Genomic DNA, 17,512 nt, shown 5'->3' on the forward strand with positions numbered 1-17,512 from the left:
AGAACATAGGAGCATATGCAATGCAGAAACCGCTCTTAGAAAGCGTTTAGGTAAGGCAGATCTAAGTTTGCTCTAACTGGCTAAAATACTACTGGCTGGCTAACTAACTGAGCATTCTCTGAGTTGGTTCCAAGGCTAGTCGGTCTTACCAAAGTCCATTCATGCCAGGTCACTCTAGGCATCCTGGAGATGGCATGGAGCTGAGGAGCTCTCTTTCACACTGCAGATGGTTGGCAAAGGCTGAAAGGTAGCAAGGCTGGTCAAAACTGGTAAACTGCCTAGAAACAAATAAGCTTCTTGAAATCTGGAGGGGGCATCAGCCCACTCAAGGAACCAATCACAGCTTGTTTCTTAATTGGATATCACAGCCTTGTGAAAGTTTAGGGAGTACAGCTAGAGCTGAGATGAGCACCAAGCACTGGCCTTTCCAAGGCCGCTTTCTCAGAAGAAGAAAGCAGCCCGGGTGCAGCTAATTAATAGAGGCTGTACTTTCCCAGCAAACAGGCCTAGTTGAAGATACACAGGATGTGAGGCCTGAACCAAAGTTTTACACTTTATAGCACCCTACAAGGGCCTGCTGCTTACACCCCCACCCTTGCAGCCCTGTAACTGGCTACGAAAGGAAGTGGCAGGGCCTCAGAATACGGCTTGAGTTGCCTGGCTGTAGACAAAGCCAAGCACAACTGCTTAGAGTCCTTCTGCCCCCTCCCCGTCTTCCACTTGGCACAACAGTTTCTCCACCTTATGGAATAAACACAATCACACCCTCCACCCATCAACTGCCTTTTTCTTTACCTGTCACAAACCTGGCTTTGAGGCATACGTTCCGGGCTGGTCTTCAATCTCTTTTATGACAGCAATGAAATATCTCAGGATCAAGTTCAGAAGTCTCCCTGATCACTGATTTCTGTCATTTTCACTTTCACATCTATATTTATTTACCATCTTTCAATATTTTTAAGATCCATGACACGAATTTGAGCTTGGGTTATCAGCTTTTTAACATTTAGCCATTGTCTTTACACAGCTCTTGCATTTCCAGGTTTGCTTGTTTTTCAGATATTGGTTTTTAGAAGATAAAAATGAAAAGCTGCAACTGAGAGTTATGGATATGAAAGGCTTCTCCTTAATGGTTACAGTAGATGATGGCTGGTAGTGTAGAAACCACTATCCCTGCCATAGCAACTTATGGGAAAACCTCAGTCCCACATGGTGGGGTTTTGCATTGCTGATTTGCTGCTAGCAATCTAGCAAATACATTTTTAAATAGTAATTAAACTACATCTCAGAGGAAAGAAAAGTTTCCTAAAACTAACGTACTGGAGATATCTCAAATTTGTTCTTTCCAGCTGAGACCCAAATGTGCTTTCTTTTTTTCCTTTTGTTCCTCTACGACATTAATGCGTATACACAGCATGATGCTCCCACAAAATTTGGGGCATGGCTGATTATTTAATTCATTTATTATTTAAAATATTTATATCCTGCCCATTCAACACAGTCCAGAGAAGCTAACAATAATAAGCCAATACACAACCTAAACAAAATCAATTCAAGATAAAATAGACATGAAAGGTAACTAGCCCCTCAAGACCCTCAACTTAATAATTTCAGTTACATCAATCAATAGTTTAAATGCTTAATTATATCTAACAATTCAAATTTCTACCACCAATTGGTAATTTTGATTCAAATTCCAAGAGTCCAGTGACAACATTTGAAATAAGTATATTTTACAAACTTTACAAAAGGATCTTGGGAAGGAATCTGAGAAATAAATTGAGGAAGAATTTGTCATAATTAGAGATGGGCACCAAACAAACCACGGAACAAAATTCCGTATGAAATGGCTGGTTCATTTGCACCGAAACACATGTTCCATGGGAATGCGTGTTTACGGAACGAACTAATTTTTCCAGCCATTCCGTGGCTGGACGCAGTGCAGGGGTCTGTGAAACTGACAGCCCCTGCGCCAGAGAAAGGGGCTGTCAGTTTCAGACCCTGCGTGGGGTTCAGCTGATGGGCTGAAACTGGCATGGGGTCTGTGAAACTGACCATTTCTTTCTCCAGCTGCCTGGGCTGTAAGTTTGTCGGTTTCACAGACCCATGCTGGAACAGCTTCTTTCTCCTGCTGCTCTGGCACAGCGGGGGCTGTGAAATGACAGGCTCTTTCTTCTGCTGCCAGAGCAGTGGGAGAAAGAAGCTGTCATTTCACAGATCCCGTGCCGGTTCCCATGTGGGGTCTCTGAAACTGACAGCCCGTTTCTGCTGCTGCCCGGACTGTCTGTTTTACAGACCCACAGTGTGGGGTCTGTGAAATGGACAGCCTGGGCAGCAAGAGAAATAGGCTGTCAGTTTCACAAACCCTGTGCTGGAACAGCCGTGGGGGCTGTGAAATGACAGCCTCTTTCATCTGCTGCCAGAGCAGCGGGAGAAAGAAGCTGTCATTTCACAGCCCCCGTGCTGGTTCCAGCGCGGGTTCTGTGAAACTGACAGCATCTGCTGCCCAGGTTGTCCATTTTACAGACCCACAGCGCGGGGTCTGTGAAACGGACAGCCCAGGCAGCAGAAGAAAAAAGCTGTTAGTTTCACATACCCTTTAACTTTGTATTATGATGGCCTTTGGCCATATACAATTAAACCTACTGCTGCTAGTTTCACAGACCCTGTGCTGGAACCCTCTTTCTCCTACTAGCCCTAGGGCCAGGCAGCAGAAGAAAGGGACTGTCTGTTCTAAATGCCCCACACTGGCTTCAGCAGCTGGTGCAGGGCAACTGAAATGCCATGGAACAACGAACCATGAACTGGGAAAAGGTCGGAAGTTCGTGGTTCGATGTTCCTTGGAATGCTACAAACCACAAATCACGTGGTTCAGGTTTTTTTGTTCCGTGCCCATCTCTAGTCATAATACAAGAGCCGACACTTAAAAGGACTAATTTCTAGCAAACCAGGTGAGATTAAAGTTAAAAGAGGTTGACGTGCAGTTAAAAGAGACTGACATGCAGATCTAAGAGGACACATTGGTATGTGGCAGGAGATATGGTTTTTCAGATTATCTTCATGATTATTTTGGTGGGTGGAAGAATACATATTCCACCTACTCAAAGGCTGGCTGGCAAGCTTGCTTGCTTGCTTCATTTACTCACTCACTCACTCACTCACTCACTCATAGTCCACTTTTGTCACTAGGACTCAACATGGATCACTCAGAGTAAATCAATACAATCCATGGGACTGGACATCCAAAAACAATGCAATAGTGTTTCTAAAGTAGAAATTTGTAGCCAACTAGAAATCTGAAAACAGAACTGAAGCAAAATGTAAGTATTAACATGATGCATTAAACAAAGCAAAACAATGCAAAAATAAGGATCTTACTTAGAGCAGCAGAAAGTACAAGCAATATTTCTGTAGCATAATGGTGAAATGGTTGCGCTGTGAAACCATTCCTCTCACCCCAGCTCTCCAGCTGTATTTTGAGGGTGATAACAACACTGAGTAGGGCATGAGTCACAAATGAAAGTAAAGCAGCAGAGCAGAATGAATCCAAGCAGCTTACGTTCCTTTGGAGCCCAGCACCACTCAGCTTGCACTCATTCACTCATTTTCTCTCTCTCTCTTCCCCCCCCCCCCCCGCTCTCATGAGTCACAAATGAAAGTAAAGCAGTGGAGCAGAATGAATCCAACCAGCTTACGTTCCTTTGGAGCCCAGCACCACTCGGCTTGCACTCATTCACTCATTTTTTTCTCTCTCTCTCTCCCCCCTCCCCCATTCACAAATGAAAGTGAAGCAACAGAGCAGAATGAGGCAGCTCATGAAGTAAACCTCGCATAATAATATGGTATTACTTAATCCCCATGAAACACAGTTCACACAATCACTTATGACAGACCGCCACAATTAAAGAACTATGATTTTTAGTATGTGCTCACATGCCAAATTTGATCTTTCCAGCAGGATGTTCATGTCTATTACTGCCCAGGAACATTCGATCTTCTTCAGACTGATGATCAGTATTTTTGGCAGTAACACCTTATGGACTAACATTCCAGAAGCTCACATACTGGCAAGTTTTAGGAAGCCCTTAAAAGAGTGCAGGTCAGGAGAACTTTTGATGGAATTTTGAATCCTTTTTTCAGATATTTCATAATTATCAATTGGGATGTTGCGACAGTGGTTAGTGTACAGACTTCTATTGTTTCTGTGTTGAGCTTTTTTGTGAGCTATTTGTAACCCACTGTAACCTCCCCCCCCACTTTTGATGGAAAGAAAGGTGAGATATACAAATTTTAATAATATATAGTTGTTCATTATACCAGGGATGGTGAATGTAGTGCTCAAATTACAGGAGGGAATGTAGAAGGTTTAAATAAATCCACTAGCCCCACAATTTTATCCTGCTAATTTTTCACTGATTCTTATAAATCACACTTCCTTACTCTGGGTCCTCCAGGGCTCTATACAAACTGTGTCCATGTGAACATGCGTACATACACAAAAAAACTCACAACAAATAAGTCCCATGACACAAATTTGTTTTTACTATGCTTCTATTACTCAGCAAAGAATTCCTCAGGGAAGAAATATCAGGTGAGGTATTTGTTAAAGGCAAGCCATATACACAGTGGGATTTTTTTCTTCACTAATCACTATATTTGACCAATGAAATCTCTACAGCTGTCTGTCTCCAAAGCCAAAAATCATACCATAGTTCTGGAGTGAAACCTATCCTCCTAATGTGAGAAGTGAACATAAAGGAACTTAATGTTTGCTTTCATGTTCTTCATTCCGAACCTTCAGAAAACCTTCAGGAATATGCTTAAATATTATTTTGGATGCCAAAATTCTTCCCTACCCCATCAGAGCCCTCAGTCCCCCCTCCATGAGCTCCTTGATTACTCATTTGAGTTGCACTTCCCAAAACTACTTCTGCACTAAAACCTTGCAAACAAGGGGTTCTTTGGGGAGGGGAGTCTTGACACATATCCTAAGTAGGGGTGTGCGCTTCGGGTTCCCAGTTTGAAAAAAAACCCCAAACCCAGCCCGATTCGTAAAGATTCAGTATTTCTGAATCGGGGCCAGTATGATGGCCCCAATTCGGAAATACAAAATCAAAGCTTCCCAAAGCGATTCGGGTCGCTTCGGGCTCCCTCCCACCAAAACCTCACTTACCTTGGATATCCTGGTGGCAGTGGAAGTGGTGGCATGGGTGGTGGAGACCCCAGCTGGGGCCTTCCCCGCTGCCCTGCTGGCCATGGTGGTGGCCAAAGTGGGAGCACAGGAAGCGGAGGCACCAGCTGTGGCCTTCTCCACCCCCTGCTGGCCACTGCGGCAGCCAAAGCAGCGGTGCGGGTGGTGGAGGCACTGGCTGTGGCCTTCCCCACCAACCAACTGGCCACCATGGCAGCAGAGGCACCTGCTCAGACCTTCAGGAAAGGTAAGTGGGGTTGGGGTGAGGGAAGGGGGGCTCAGGGGGAGGTGGGGATCTCACTTCGGCATGCTCTGAATCATTATGAAGCATTCCAAAGCGATCCCGATAACCTGAACCCAAAGCAGCTTGCCGCTTCAGGTTTTGGGTTATTGCAATTCTTTTTCCCGCTTCGGGTAAACTCAAAGTGGGGAAAATGAATATTTCCCCAGTGCACACCCCTAATCCTAAGTATGTTTTAGGTATAATGAGGAAGGCTGTTCCAGTGGGCTTAGAAGTTCTCTTAGTCAGTGATGTTATTCACCAGGTTATATTGTTTATCAGGTGTTTCACTTTTAGATGTTGCTTATTGCCTTGATGAAGGAAAAATCTTAACCAATTGATCTGGTTCCTGCTTTACATGTTCCTTTGCTGACAAAGCACAGACTTAGCACACTCCACAGACAATTCTCCAGATTAGCTTTATGTGTGTGCTTTTAATGGTTTTAATAGTCAAGTCAAGTTAGCCTTTACTGGCATATATCAGCAATTCAGCTTATTAAAATACAGATAAAATAAGAGGAAAAAGCAATCATAACTTAATTCTGTGATAACCTTTGACGCCACTTGAAAGCAGCATGGAGAAATTTAGCCGCCATCTTGGTTACCTTGGGAAAAGAATCATTCAGCAATCTATGAACTTTGAGTGAATCAGGGCAGTCCATCATATTAGCTAGAACAGATTTTAAATATGTGTGATATATATCAACATGCATATGACAATGCAGAAGAACATGTTATTGACTCAACACAATTTTGTTTACATAGGCAATATCTGGTTGAATAAGGTGTCCTGTTAAATCTACCATATAAAATGGCAGACAGCATAGCGTTACAGCTAACCAGGGAAAAAACCCTATGTTGATGTGGAACCTGCAAGGGGGATAAATATGGAGACATCCTTCCTAAAGTGAGAGGGATCTCAATGCTCAGGGTGGGGCAGGTTCTGGTAGCCAGACTATAACTATATAACTTCAGTCCAACATCCTATTCTTAATCTGTAAAAATAGTGAATCCCTAGAAATACTCACAGCCTTAATTTTCTCCTCGATATGCATTAACGCAACTGACAGATTGTATTCTGAAAGCATTTGGTATATAAGGCTCCTCAGATCACATAATGTATACAAAGCTAATATTTGAACGTCATAAGCCAAACCCTCATTTCCATTAAGATTAAACCCGTTTCTAGGCAGAGAACTTCATATGGAACACACTTCATTTGACCCACATTTTCCACAGAAATTTGGATTGAACACATTCAATGACCTGGTCAAAAGCCCTAATCCATACTAGAATCCCGTACAATAGTACAGGAGTTAAAATACAGCCCTGTTTGACACCCTTGACAACAAGAATCTTTGAAGACAGTTTGCCTGCTAATGAGCACTTAATCTGGCAGGTATTGGAAGTATATAGTTTCTTAAGAAGTCATAAGAAGTCTTTTGTCCATATTTAATTGATCTAACTTAGAAGATCCCTGTTAACTGAGTTGAACACTCCCTTTAAATCTAGGAATGCCACAAATAATTTCAAGTTAGTTCTCAAGTGTACTTGTTAATTAAATGAGATAGGGTGATGCAGTGGTCAAAGGTGGTCTTCCCTTTACAGAAACTCAGCTGTTCAGGGCCTAAAATTCCCTTCTGTATTATCCAAAAATTGAGCTTAGCTAGTAAACGCTTAGTTATAGCTTACCCATTACAGAGAGTAGGCTAATCGGCCTATAATTAGCAAGGTTAGTATGATCACTCTTTTTATATATTGGGATTGCTCTTGTATTCAGCCATGCCATAGGGATTATGCCTGTTTTATCTACTGTTGTAAACAAAGATGCAAGGGGAGTAGCCCACCAGACTGGATCTACTTTAAGGATTTCAGATGGGATGGCATCAGGCCCAGGTGCCTTCCCTAATTTCAGTTCTAAAATTCATTCCTTAATTTCATCTGATGATACAGGTGTCCAATCAGGCAAATTAATTAAAGAAGGCTTGGATGGAACATTAACACTACTTTGGTCTGGATGGAACAAAGTTGAGAATTACTGAAACCAAACACTAGAAGAAATGGTAGACATAGAGGAATCATAAGCATGGAATGCACCTGAAAATATAGCCCCAAATTTTTTCAAGTTCTTTAAGATTAAGGCATGATATAGTTCTTCCCATTGAGTCTTAATGTATTCATACCTCTTTTTTTTTAGTAAGTTGATGTAACTTATTCTTAAGCTTAAAGTACTCTGATGGCATAGTTGAAGCCGTTGAGCCACGATAGTAGCTATAGACACTATGTAGCAAGGTTATTACCTCCTTGCATTCTCGATCGAACCATGAGTTTACAGGCTTTGTCTATTTAATTCTACCCCCGATTAGCCTTCCAGATCTTACGCATATTGATTCAGATATAAGGGATATTAGGGAATCATAGGCTGACATAGATGTTATAAAATCAGTTGCTCACATTAAGGAGGACCTATACTCCAAAAGAGGACCTGATTTAAGGATTTGCTGAGTTTTCCATTCTACACGGTCATTCCAAAATATTCTAGTAAGTAAATCGGACTCAGAAAATACCCAAGTAGGGTTACCAAGAAAATTTGTAAAGAGGCTAGCTTGAAGAGTCGAGATGAGGAGGAAATGATCACTGATAATCAAATCACCCAAGGTAAAGTCTTTAACATAAAGTTTCGGTAATGGGGAAACCAGAACATAATCAATTACACTACAGCCCCTAGGTGAAACAAAAGAGAATACTCCAGAATTTGGAAAATTAGCCAAACCATTTAGCCAGAATTTATTATATTGCGTACAGAATCTGGCAAGATGAATACCTGCAGAGTTTATAAGACTATCCTTGGAGTGTCTTGTACAGGAGAAAATAGGTGGGAGAGTGACATCTTGATTAATCCCAATTTTTTTCAAATGATTCTACAATCATTACCTACCCTTGCATTAAACTCACCTGCTAAAACAATTTCATTAAAGGGAAAGTATAACGAACTGTTCCCATTGTTGGGAAAGGCTCAAATTCCCTAGAGAGGAAGGAACATATATATTTACAACAATCCAGGAAGATTTATCAAAAACAAGCTTAATGGCCAGCTCTATAGGGCTGTTTGTCAGTAGAGTAATAGATTCTGAGTTTAAATTTGAGAAAACAAGTATAGAAAGACTAAAGTGACCCTTTGCATTAGTCCTGAAAGCTGAGAGGGAATAGGATTTACAGCCTTCAAGCCGGATCTGGCTTTAAGACCACGTTTCTTGAAGTAGTATGACACTGAAGCTCTTGAAGTAACTTATAAATTCAGTGTCCTTGGCCTTATTCCACCAGCTGGCAACATTCTAGGAGATAATTTTGATGTCCAGGATAGTGGAGAGCTTTGATGACGAGGTTGACAAGGAGTTTATGAATGAATCTCTTTTGGTTAATTGTTCTAAGGAATCATTAGTATTGTAAAATACACATCCATTATCCAAATCTCTCGATATATTAACTAATTGGCATGTACTAGGCCATACAAGCTCTCCCTCACTTAAAAGGAGACCATCAGCTTTCTTCACAGGGTTCTCTTGCCAGGGGATTGTACAGAAACTGCCTGAGTTCCTTAGATCCAGAACTATTGGCATAAGTGGAGCCAGGAGAGCTGTAATCTCTGAGCAGCTCTCAAACATGTAGGGCACATTTGACACTGAAGGGGGATCTGACTCTTGCTGTATTGGTTCATCCTTTATTCTCAGGAGTTTCTCTCTTATCACTCCAAATCTGGTGGTTATCGCAAGTCGTTCAGAAGGTGGGAGGACCAAGAAAGAGTTGAGTAATTTCTCTTCATTGGGACCATGCTCAAGTGTAGAGGAAAATGAGCCCAGTCTCTCTGTGTCACATCTGACACTGGTTCTGTGATGGAGCTCTCAGCCTCCATCTGATGGTCATCCTTTTGCCAGCTTGGTAGCAAAGAATTTACGATCAAATTGTTAAAAACCCTGGCAGGGAAAATACCTTTCTGGCGAAGCAGTAAATTAGGAATTCTGGGGCTGCCGAAAGTGAGGAGAACCGTTCGAGCCTGGTGTAGCTTGTTAAGTGGCTCAACCAAAATTAAATCTGTAAATAGTAACTTCTCATGTAGAAGAGTTCTTAGATGATAATTGGCCCATCTTATTGCATTCCAAGATAATGTCTGGCCTTTGTAAGTACAGGCAGTTAGGTAAACTTTACGGGGCTGTAGCCTTAACTGCGATTGAGCCTTCTCAGTTTGCTGAGCCTTGTAATGGTTTTAATAATATGGCATCTTTATAATTGTGTTGTTATTCTGCCCTTCATCCATGTAGGTCAGGGAAATATACATGGTTGTATTTACATTTTATTCTCACAAAAACTGGAAGTGTTTTGTCATGAGAGATTGTGAATGGCCTTCATCTTCTGAGCTCCATGGCTAAATGGGGAAAGAATTGGAGATGCATGGTTGTTTCTGTGATGGACTGTGCTTGACAGCAGAGTTATGCTAATGAGTTCCTCCAGTTCTTTTTCTATGAAATGACCCCTGAGTAGGATCACTACAAAGAAAATAGTACTTAAGATCCAGCCACAGAAATAGCCAAACTACAGTCACACACAAACAGCCAACTTTTTTAGACACATAAAATGGTTCAATTGTGCAAATTATATAGGCACAGATAAGGAAGGCAAGAAAATGGGAATGACTAAATGGGATTAAAAATGATGAAGAATACTGCCAAGTATTCAGGAGGACACATCATTTTTACTGAAAGACTTATGTACTGAAAATAAATGCAGAGAAGATAGTAAGTACGCTCTGAAATGGAAATGCTTTCTGAAATGGTCATTTGGATGACTTCTATAATATTTAAAGGGAAGAGGACACAAGTCAGGTATGAAAATGTGTAAATATCTAAACTTTAAGTCTGTAGGGGTATTCGAGAATGAGAAAGATTATGGTACTTTCCAAGATATACACAAACAAGTCCTTCCGTTCTTGTTATCTTGCTTGTAGTATTTAGAATTTTAGATACCCTGGGGAAAAATACAATTTCCTTTTTATTCATTAAAGCCTCTAGTTCTTAACTAGAGTCTTGAAAATAGACATATACTGAATCATGACCAAGAGTGTGTCTGGCTTTGTGCTATCATCCTTGACTGGAAACAGATCTTGAACCTAGCGTCCAAAGAACTAAAGAAGTGCTTTATTTTCAACCCTGTTACCTGAGATCACTTAACAAGAGATTTCAGAGATAAAACCTGAACCTTTTTTCCTATATAGTACATGCTTTATAACTGATCTATGGCTCATCACAGCCTTATAACACAGTGGCAAATGTCACACAGTAATAATACACCTAGGCTTAAAACATCAAAAATACTGATTCAAGATAATCCTTCATGCCTCTCTAATCATAGACATCTTAACAACAACAAAAATCCCCATACTATTTAACACTGTCAATAAAGTAGCCCAAGCAATAGATCCACAGTCAGATAATCAAGAGATGACCTTTTCTTTTGATTAAACATTTCAACACAAAAAAGAGTTCAAGGAGCATTAACTTGAAGCAAAAGGAAAAGAATATGATGTGATGAAGGCTAAATGTCCTCATAAAGCTGTGATTTAAAATAAAACTGTAACTGGATATAAACCCTAGCACACCAAGCATGTGAAATGTCACCATAAAAGAGTACAAAGAGATTCTGCAGTTTTCTATACAGCAACAAGTTTTCCTATAGGAAAACATAGAATTGTGGGAACAGGAAACCTGATACAGCTCTATGCTGTCTGCTTTTTATATTGTATTAGAGGAAGAGTACTTCCAGAAGAAGGCCCATTTCACACTTTAGGAAATAACAAACCTAATCTGCCACTTCCTGTAGAGAGCCAATACCCAGCTCTCTGTCAAGTCCAATACATGGGTTGAATTCTAATTGATTCTTGCACAAGATCTTCATCTTTTCACTTATGTAAAGGGGGATATGCAATTTCTGTGGTTGTTCCTCCCAAGCTTCAGCAACTTGTGCCATGCCTCATACTATTCCCAAGATTTACCAATCCTCAGGTTGCTTTTCAGGAGTTCTATGAGACTGCAGAAGAAAGGTAGAGGTAGGAAAGATCCATTTCATGAGAGAAGCTTCTTTCAAGTACCTTGGCATCTAATTTCTTCTGCTTCAATACAAGTGCTTGTCAAGTTGTCATATTATGTATGGATGCATACTTTAAAATCTTAGATGTGCACTTAAAATAAATGTGTGAAGAGGTTGTAAGAGTTTCCTAATAAAATGTTCTGAAAACATTAAATGGCTTATTAGATAATCTGTATGGTAAATACAGGCATCCCCTAATAGTATAAACAAGCAGGGATCCTTAAGGAACTCACGGGAAAATCCGACCCTCCTCACTGTCTCTGTCTCTGTCAGAGTTTTCTGTGAACAAACTAAGGCGGAATTTTATAAACCATCTCTAGTTTTTATAAACTAGAGATCTACATATGCAAGCTGTGAACAGGTGGTCAGCACTATCAGTTGCAACAGCACTGATCAAATTTATCATTGCTGATCAGCAGAGATGAGAGCAAAAGTGTGCCCAGTTGCATATAAGCAAAATAACCCCACATACTATCTTTGGTGTATGTGCATGTATGGTTATCCTATTACCAGCCTCTTGCATGCATGGAAGGTAAAATGAAAGAGGATTAATAGCTGAAGTCTGTTTCTGCAAACAGAATCATTAATACAATATCTATCAATAAATTGACTAGCTCTCATATGAATGAGCAGCACAAGGGGCCACCCAGAGACAACCTACCCAGTAATCCTCTTCCTCCAAGAGTAGGAAACATATTTAGCAGGATTTCCAAACTGCTCTTTCCACACATTTCCCTGTGGGAGGCCAAATATGTATAATTTAAGCAGAGCAAAAATGGGGAGGGGGACATAGCAGGTAACTGAAGGGTCACAATATAAAAACAAAAACAAAAAAAGAAAGGAACTGTGCAACAGCTTTGCTTTTAAGGTTGGTTAAGTACAACCTGTAAGCCACCAAACGGACTGCAGTCCACAGCTGGATCGGGCAGCATACCATGGATGAAATAAACCTGGTTTTGCTCTTTTTTAGGATCACAAAAATAGGAAGAGGGAATTGTTAAACCTGGAAGGCCACAATACATATCTAGCAGTCTGTTTCCAATTGGCAAGCCTGTTTTAGGTAGTACTGTAAAGTGTATCCTCAAAAAGGAAAATATCTTTTACTGCACCCAGTTCACGCCCTCCATTCTTTTGACAAAGCATGTATTCCATGTCCATGTGCTTATACATTAATCAGTTTACTCAAGAGACTAAAATGTCAGAAACTTGCACTTGACACTTGCACATTTTATAATTGCCCTACAGGTGTTACTTGACGTTAAAGACATCATTCTTTATAGTCAACAATTTACAAAGTACATAAACATACAATGAGCAGTTCTGGTCTGATTCATTATCTTTTAAAACTGATGGACAGTGTTTGTTTAGTCTCACACAAGATACATCGCTAGGATGGACACAGTGTCTACTCCAGCACATGCTGTGTTGAAATATAGCCCAGAGAGTTTCTTATTATCAGCTGTCATTTTTGGTTCCCCTAGGAGGTCTTCATTATCCGATTTTACAGTGGTAGGCTACTGATAATGAGAAAAATAAATAGGAGTCAAGATAAGAAACGCATAGAGAATGAATGGGTATGGGAAAATGATACATTGTGACCACTACAAAAGCAGTAGTCTGAATATTTGGCAGACTGAAGTAAAATTTGCTGTGAGGAAAATCTACATAAAATCAATAATTACACAAGCAAGTTTTTTTTCTGTCTGCAAAGAAGAGTTTGAGTGTGGGGAATTCCTCTTCCTCTTTTAGTCTCCACTGCTTGTGCTTTTAACCCCAGCTAGACAGATTTTGCTGTCGCTGCCAATATATATACATAGGAGTTTCATTCAGTTTGAGGTGGAGGCAAGCATACAGTCCTCGGCTGCAACACAAACAGAACTTGCCCACATGCTAGGTGAATGTCCATCAGATATTGTGGTAAACTGTGATAACAGCTCCTTTATTTGGGATCTTTCATTGAGCAAAAGCCAGATTCTGGCCTTGCCTGCAAAGCAGGGATATGCACACATACACACACACACACACACACACAAATGGGTAAATCCCAACTGGGAATACCAAACCAGAGAGGCAAAAAATGGTATTCCTTGAATAACAAACGGATTCTCTAATTCAGTCCAGTAACATAGCAGAAATTCAGTGGAATTCAGCCATTATTTCCTATGCGAAACTCAATCCAGGGGCTGTCCAGTGAGCTGGAGAGAGAGAGACAGTGTGTTTTTCAACCATTACTCATCTCTAAAGATCCCCCAAGTTTCATGAAGACTGGACCCCAGGGAATGGAAACCTCCCAGAACCAAAGTGAAGCAAAGGCACGAACATAGCACCTGAGAATCACATCCATTTCAATTAACCCAAACTGAAGCAAGGGAATGCTTTGTGCTTGGATTTATTGACTCAGTAGCCTACACCCTAAGGGACTGAACAATGAGATGGATCTGTCTTGCTATTTGTGATGTCACCTATACTATACTGTAATTGTAATTATATTTGTCATTACTGTCTGCTGTATGTTTGCTTGTGTACTGTATCTTTAAATGTAAATAGATATAAATGGTAACCGGATCTGTTCTATTCACGGCATTGTTCCGTCTGTATTGACCAACTGAGACATGAGCTTGTGAAAACTTTGTGACCAATGAGTAATATTGATATAATTGGTAATTTTTGTAGTTTTTTAAAATTAGTTGTACAAATCTCTTTACAGTCCAGTAGATATTATTGCCTATGAGGATGTTGTCATTACGAAACGGGTATTGGAAATTTGCTGGCTGAAACCCGTAGGCTGAACAAACGCTCAGCTACAGCACCATCACTGGATCTTTGGATTTGGAGGTCACTACCTTGGCATTTGTGCAATATACTGGGAATTTCATCCTCATGTGTTGACTGCATTGCTCATGGATTGTTGAACTTTACCAGTTGGACTTATACGTATATGGTTGAACTTTACCAGTTGAATTGGTTTGCACATTAACTGTTTATTTGTATTGTTTATTGTATGCACAATATCAGCACTTTACACTTTAAAAATACTTTAAAATATACACGTTTCTTAAGAGATTGTGGAACCTTGTAGTTCCTGTACACCGGAATTTGTTTGTAGTTTCGGGATTTTGTATCCGGTGGTGCCCGTCTTTTGTTAGGCTTGAACCCAGTACCTGGCTGCTGTGAATGACACTGGTTCTGTTGGACTAAGTTGCAACAGCATCTCTTGCTTCAGTTTGGTTTGGGTGGAATGGGTGTGATTCCTTGGTGTGATGTTGGTCCCCTGCTTCACTTTGATTCTAGGGGGATTCCATTCCCTTGCTTCAGTTTGATTCTGTTGAACATTCTCTGGGATGAGCTCAGCTTGCATTTGGGAGTGTGCCTTGGCCATGGCAGACTTGCACAGTGTATTTCTCCAGTGGGAGTCAGCTTTGACTTTTTCCCCATAGGAAACAATTGAGTGGCTGGGACACCTTTTGGGGGATCCATAGAATTGGCCCTCAGGGTCCAATCTTCCTGAAACTTTAGAGGACAATCAGGAGAAGGTCCCCAACAAATTTGGTGGAGTTTGGTTTAAAAATTACCCTCTCTGCAAAAAAAGGTAGCTGCTTCAGCAGGTTCCACATGTCTGTCCAGGATCAGACTGAATCATTTAATCATGCCTGGGCAGACACATGGAACCAGTAGTAACACAAATAGCCATCCATCAATGGCCCTTCTCAGTTAAAGCATGCAAGCTGCAAAGGAAGGAAGGAAGGAAGGAAGGAAGGAAGGAAGGAAGGAAGGAAGGAAGGAAGGAAGGAAGGAAGGATGCTCCTCCTGCCTCTGCATGCACAGAGGAGCTAATTTGCACCCCGACTGTATGAAGGGTAAACTTTTACCATAAATTAAACTTGAATTGATGGTGTTTCCTTTAATCAAATTCTAGTTTGGTGCATGTGTAAAGAGCCACTCGCTGTTCTGCTGGGATTCATACCTCCAACATCCTGCAATCCTGCGAGGCACACTGTGCTGAGCAAAATCAAAAAGAGTCCAGTAGCACCTTTAAGACTAACCAATTTTATTGTAGCATAAGCTTTCGAGAATCAAGTTCTCTTCGTCAGATGCCTGATACAGAGACTCTGTATCAGGCATCTGACGAAGAGAACTTGAACTTGAATCAAGTTCTCTTCGTCAGATGCCTGATACAGAGACTCTGTATCAGGCATCTGACGAAGAGAACTTGATTCTCGAAAGCTTATGCTACAATAAAATTGGTTAGTCTTAAAGGTGCTACTGGACTCTTTTTGATTTTGCTACCACAGACTAACACGGCTAACTCCTCTGCATCTGTGCTGAGCAAGAGTCACTGGAAATTCAGTAAGATTCATGGTGAGCGAAGATTTGAACTCACATCTTCCAGATCCTAGTCAAACACTCTAAGCACTGAATTCTGCACTTGCTCTCTAAATCCAAGCTTGCTGCCACCTTCCACAGTCCTGCAGACCTCACTAAAAATGTGTGGCTCTAGAATTTCTTTTTTTTCTTTGAATAAAACTTTCCAGAGCTTCATCTCTTATAAGGCACTTTTTCCCAGTTGTACTCGTATAAACTACCCATAAGTACCTGCCTCATTCACTCTTTTCTTCTGTGGTTTCTATTCTTTTAAATGCTAACAATCCCCTTCATCAACAGGACTGCATGTATTCTAAAGTTTAGGCATGTGAAAGTGAACAGTCCAGGGAACAGGGTGGTGAGAGACTCAGGTTGCTGTAAATATCTGGAGGAAGGAGAAGAACCCCTGTTCAAATCCATCACAGACCTAAATGATTTTTTGTCAATTAAGCTTCATTATATTTGCTTATTTTCACCCCCCTCATTAAACCCCCTCCCCCCAATCCCCAAGGGTGCAGTTTCATTTGCTGCATATCTTGATCCTCATTCATCAGTGGTGCTTGTTTCCAATCTGGGTGCCATTGTGCTGTGGCAACCTCATCCTCAGCAACCCCACCTCAGGAATGCTCAACTGTATTCTACAAAGGATTTACTTTGATAGATTTACATCCCTTTATAATTTCCAAGTTACATATCCTGGCTTTGCCTTCCCAACACATCAGGGAGACCAAACACCCCCTTTCCTTTGCATCAGAAACTGGGAACAGCATATCATACATTGGTCGGAGGGGGGGGTAAGCCCCACTGGCTTACCACCCCTTTTCTTCCACAGCCATTCCAGAGGGGTAGCTGTGTAGCCACCCCTCCCCAGTCTGCACAAAACAAAATGACACAGCGGAGCCAGTTGAAATTGAACAGACTTTTCAGAAAGATTTTAAAAAAAACACCATTGATGTGTATCAGAGGAAAATATTAGCAAAAAGGAGGTTTAAGAAACATCAGAAAAGATATGGAAGAAAACTGGCTCTACAGGGGATAGGCAACAGAGCTGTGGGGAAGCTCTGAAACAATCTGAGTAACAAAGGGATCCAAAATGCAGCAATAAGGCTGTTGGGCAGACATCACAGTCACTGACATAAGTCTCTGACTCAGAGTGGAAATACACAATGTGAATTACCTGGGGGTGCTCAAGTGCAGGATTTTATGTGTGGTCCTCAATTCACATGCTTGGTGCACGTGAATGCCACTTTCATGGGAGCTCCCTTTGTGTGATTGCATCTGCAAGAGTGTCTGGAGGACAGATCGTCACTCATCTCTGTTTTTGCTGCAAGAATAAGTACTGTAGGCTCCTTTAACTTGCCAATTTGCATTTCCTTAAGGTGTAAGAAAGTCTCAAGATTTGCATTTCAATGAAGGAAGTGGGGATGGGGAAAACTGGGATACTTTTAGCAGTTGAGGAGAAACTCATATTGAACACATGAATGTATTCATGTGGAACAAACTGAAGTGTGAGTGTGCAAGCTGATGCATGGAAAGTT

General features: G+C 41.0%; 1 protein-coding gene across 1 annotated transcript in view; it reads right to left on the bottom strand.

The window, feature by feature from the left end:
* Positions 1 to 17,512, bottom strand: part of LRP1B (LDL receptor related protein 1B) — a 1,076,743-nt gene that overhangs the window by 586,782 nt on the left and 472,449 nt on the right. The window lies entirely within an intron of this gene.

The sequence above is a fragment of the Eublepharis macularius genome, chromosome 2, assembly GCF_028583425.1.
Source record: "Eublepharis macularius isolate TG4126 chromosome 2, MPM_Emac_v1.0, whole genome shotgun sequence".
NCBI lineage: Eukaryota > Metazoa > Chordata > Lepidosauria > Squamata > Eublepharidae > Eublepharis > Eublepharis macularius.